Source organism: Octopus bimaculoides, chromosome 2, assembly GCF_001194135.2.
Source record: "Octopus bimaculoides isolate UCB-OBI-ISO-001 chromosome 2, ASM119413v2, whole genome shotgun sequence".
In the NCBI taxonomy this organism is placed as follows: Eukaryota; Metazoa; Mollusca; class Cephalopoda; order Octopoda; family Octopodidae; genus Octopus; species Octopus bimaculoides.
This window is the reverse complement of record NC_068982.1, coordinates 2985669-2990732: the sequence shown is the minus strand read 5'-3', so window position 1 is coordinate 2990732 and position 5064 is coordinate 2985669. Positions and strand designations below refer to the sequence as shown.

At 34.4% G+C, this 5064-nt stretch overlaps 1 long non-coding RNA gene across 1 annotated transcript in view; it reads right to left on the bottom strand.

The window, feature by feature from the left end:
• The window catches only part of LOC128247095 (uncharacterized), a 5487-nt gene extending 4559 nt beyond the window's left edge, over positions 1 to 928 (bottom strand). Inside the window, exon 1 of the long non-coding RNA XR_008263516.1 lies at positions 738 to 928. This is a non-coding gene — a long non-coding RNA (uncharacterized LOC128247095). The remainder of the gene's footprint in view (positions 1 to 737) is intronic.
• Positions 929 to 5064: the final 4136 nt, after the last annotated feature.

Here is a 5064-nt window from a genome sequence, read left to right as displayed (position 1 = left end):
GTGTGTGTATGTGTGTGTACAGTATATTCTTTTACTCTTATATATCCATGTATATATATATATATATATATATATATATATATATATATATGTGTATGTATGTATATATTTGAAGTAATGTTTTTAAATCTCTCGTAGCGTACACATTTCGACGAGACATCTGTCGATATTAAAACTGTGTATTGATTACAATAGCAACGTAACGAAATACTTTTAACGCAACGTAATTTAACACAACAGTAATTTAATATATAGCTCTATACGTGTACTCACTATAAATACACAATTACGTACATACATACACTTTCATTCTTTTATTATTATTATTATGATTATTGTTATTATTATTGTTATTATTATTATTATTATTATTATTATTATTATTATTATTGGAGTTACAGGATAGATAACAATCCACCTGGAGCGAAATACGTCTGAACTGAGGATGTTGGAGAGAAATCGCAAATTCTTAACCCGTCCGTAATAGAGGATGATGATTAAAACGAGAGGCTGTCCTTCACAATCTTGCTGACAAGTATGTAGCCTGTCAAAATTTATTCTAAATTAGAAGCAGATAGAGAACATACTTTTATACATACACACATACGCATGTAAACATACTGTGTGAGTTTTTCTGTTTGTCCTCAAACCTTTTAACTATTGGCAGTATTTGTTAGATTGTTTACAGCCCGTAACCAGATAGTACGATAGCTTACGAGGGGAAGATAGTTTTATACCTTCAATGAAATTGTCAAGATATGTAAAACGTTCCAAAGGTTCAGCATTTAAATATATCTCCAGACAGGCATCTTTTAGAAGAATCATAACCTTGCAAAGCAAAGACGATCTGAACAGTAGCACTACAGTTTTAACACTTTAAGCCCTATCAGCAATGCCGCTTCGTTACTCCAAAGCATTCACATTTTTGACAATCATTATCACTTGTGACGTCATATTTTGCTATTACATATAACTCCGGAAATACGTGAGCTACCTTCGTGATCACAAACTTACCCTTGAGCAGACGGGAGTAGCTACTCATTGGTTACGTTAATATTTATCCAAATTTCTCATTACACTTTGTCTAAATCAATTTGCAGGATTAGTCAATAATGATACAATAACAGTGAAGAGCATCTCTTAAGTTGATGCAATGATTATCTCTCTGGTTCATTCAATCAGCTTTACTCTATTTAAGACACTTAAACGCATAGCCGCGCACGCTCAAATGTGTGTATGTATTGTATTTTCTCTTCGCAAGAACGAGCAATACACAGCTATTTTCACTACATTAGATATAATCTAAAAGACCTGCACGTGGCTTATTGCCAACGATTACAAAAGATTGTGAAACTAACATCTTAACCCCAGGAAGTGGATAAAATTTATTTCCCTTTCTCGCTGTATTTAGAAGATTAGAGACCAGGAATCTTGCTGTCCCAAAATAACCTTCACTATATTGTGGATAGGTTTACATAATTCTCTTAAGGATTAAGTAATTGCAACTCCCGATTGTCTTAGAATTTAAATATCCTGCAGCAGAGTGTGCTAGTAATCTTTTGTTGCCGCCAGAGACAAGCTTTAGCTTTGGTACAACGAAGAAAATTGGCTGGAAAGTAAAGGAATCTCTTGATTCTCTAATAAAATTTTATCCTAGCCGATGTGCTATTCTACATCTTAACAGCGTCTTTGCAATTCAATACCATCTAAACAGTAGCAGCAGCAACAACAACAACAGCAACGCTTGGTGCTGCTACTACTACTACTACTACTACTACTACTACTACTTGTAGCGTACTTACAACAGTTCTACCTATAGTACTATATTAATTATAGGAATAATAGTAAATAATTTTTCTAATCTTAGCAGAAGGTTGCAGCAGTCGACGAGCATCAGACCTTCGCTGAGCCCCCATGATGTATTACAATATGTAACAGTTGACGAACAGTGAGCAGTCAGTCGGCTTTCATGATGTTCAATGTGTACAGATAAGACTCCATTTAATTGGGCCAATTTATGTAACGGACACAAGTCAGAATATATCATGCAGTTACGGGTACTTTAAATATATGAAGATACACATGTTTGGAAAGTATCAAATACTCAGTCCTTCATAAGCAGAAACAGTCAAAGAGTAGAACATTAATTTTTAGACAGCGTAAAACATCACAATGAAGCCAGTAAAATATGGAAGGAAACTTGGTACTATTTTTAATCAGGTAGTAAATACTACGTCTCACAACTGTAATAAATTTAGACATTTGCAGCGCAGTTTTCTTTGAAAACCTTTCAAATAATATGAACCAGTTATTAAATGGTTATAGAGTATGATTCTTCTTCAGTAACTGTATTATGTAAGTATATTACCTTTGTTCTCTAAATATTTAATGAAACGTACCTATAGGCGCACGAGTGGCTGTGTGGTAAGTAGCTTACTTCCCAACCACATGGTTTCGGGTTCAGTCCCATTCCGTGGTAAGTTGGGCAAGTGTCTTCTACTATAGCTTCGGGCCGACCGAAATCTTGTGAGTTGATTTGGTAGACGGAAACTGAAAGAAGCCTGTCGTATATATATATATATATATATATATATATATATGTGTGTGTGTGTGTGTGTGTGTGTGTGTGTGTGTGTGTGTGTGTGTGCCTGTCCTTGTGTCTCTGTTTGACCCATCACTATCACTTGACAACCGATGTAGGTGTGTTCACGTCCCCGTAACATAGCGCTTCCGCAAAAGTGGCCGATAGAATAAGTGCTAGGCTTACAAAGAATAAATCCCGGGGATCGATTGCATTGACTAAAACTCTTTAAGGCGGTGCTCCAGCATGGCCGCAGTCAAATAACTGAAACAGGTAAAAGAATAAAAGAATAAAAGAATAAAAGAATAAATAAGAAATTGAATGAATTAGAATTCCGTAAAATAGATGGGAGCAAAGACTGGAGAATCGGAAATCAGTTTTATCCACAGCCTCATTAGGACTGGCTTCAAAACTTATACGTGCATAAAAATTTATTTCAACTTCTCTAATACATTGTAGTATATTATTATACTTCTTACTACTAAATCAGTAACAGTCTATAATTGCAAATAACTGGTAAAATTATATTTAAGCCCGTGTTAAATCATATTTATCAAAACACTACTTAACATCTATATTGTTTGCGCTGAACCAGATAAATAGGACACATTCATGCGTAATATGGAATTAATTTAACCGTGTTTAGTCATTATTTGATTGAAGTGTCTAAATTTTAATAACCAACATGATCCGGCCGGAAGTGCGATCGTGCCAAAAGACCGATCTGGCTGAAAGTCCGATTTTGGTGGAAGTCAGATTTGGGCCGAAAGTTCGAGTTCTTCAACATTTCCTTCCGAGCGCTTCAATTCACAAACTCTGCAGAACTTCGAAACTTCTCACTCTAACGTGGATCTAATCATAAATGAACTGAATCGAAAATATTTTTAAAATTCACAAATTTTGGTATTAATTTATGTCCAGTTTAAATGAAAAGCTTGTAACTTCACAGATTTTGGAATTTTTTTAACTTTGAATTTTATATAACAAATCCTCATCCAGACCTGATCCCAATGCTGGATGTCCAAGAACCTGATTCAAAAATGGTATAATACGCCTATGTATAGCAAATGTAGATTGATAGACAAGGGTCTCGGTCGGACGGACATATAAAATTTCACGTTCATTTTAATATATATATATATGTGTGTGTGTGTGTGTGTGTGTGTGTGTGTGTGTGTGTGTATGTTTGTATATCTGTGTGTGTTTGTGTATGTGTGTATTTTTGTGTCTGCTTTTGCTCCCCACTGCAGCTTGACAACCGGTGTTGGTGTGTTTACATACCCGCAAACTAAGGGTTCGGCAATCAGAGACGGTTAAATTTGTAACCGGCTTTAAAAAATATATGCATTGATGGCGATTTATTCTACCAAAAATTCTTCAAGGCACTACTCCAGAATGACCGTAGTCTAATGAATAAAACAAGAGAATGATAAACTATAAAGGAATAAGGAAACACCGAAATTCTTAGCATCGACATCTTCAATCATTTGGTGTTGAAGTACACATTTGTATTAAATAAATTCTTTGCTAGATATCTTCCACTGAGGAAAGAGGGGTTTCTTTACCTTTGGCATTTACATCTCAGAATAGGGGCATCGGTTAAAACACTGGTGGTTGTGACACCTCCCCCAACACATCTCTCTCTCTCTCTCTCTCTCTCTCTCTCTCTCTCTCGCCTTATGAGTGTAATGCAAAATAAAAGTCATCACAACTGCGTTCATGTGACCCGAACGCCAAGTGAAGGACTCTCGTGGACCTTGCCGTTATCCAAGTGTGAAAACTGTAATAAAAAGGTAACACCGATCCACATTCGTTTACTTTCAGAAAACGTTAAAAACGATATACCACATTTATACGAATATGTACGTGTTTGCGAATGTATCTGTATGAAATTATATATATTTATATATAAGCAACGAGGTTTATTTCTTAAAAAATGCTGGAAAAATATTTAGGCCACTGATTTGTAATGTATTATTTGTCGACCACCAGCTTGTGAGCTGTATGGTATGCTAGAACAAGAACTATATACATAAATTCATTTATATATACCATACTGATCTTGAGCAATTTTTTAAAAATAAAACAATCTCGTGAAAAATTAAATTACAGAAGAGAATAAATATCACAGTTCTAACAAAAATCATAAATATACTTCTATGTAAAGAAGTCGACACTAATATTAGCTATGTAAGCAAATTGATATTAGGAGAAAAATATATTGCATAAACTTTATTGTAACCCAATAACGAGTTTCTATTATACTAATATATTAAAAATATAAATTGAACGATAATGTAATAACGAAAGCTAACGTAGGAAATTGTTTTGACGCTAATTCAGATTTTGGTTTTGTTTCAATTTAGAATGTTTGCACCTGTTGTTTTATGGTCTCGTGGATTCAATCGTAAAGCCAGAGTAACTTGCAAATAAGCATTTCACGTTTTAATGTTTGAACGTTTAAAAACATTATCTTATAATAC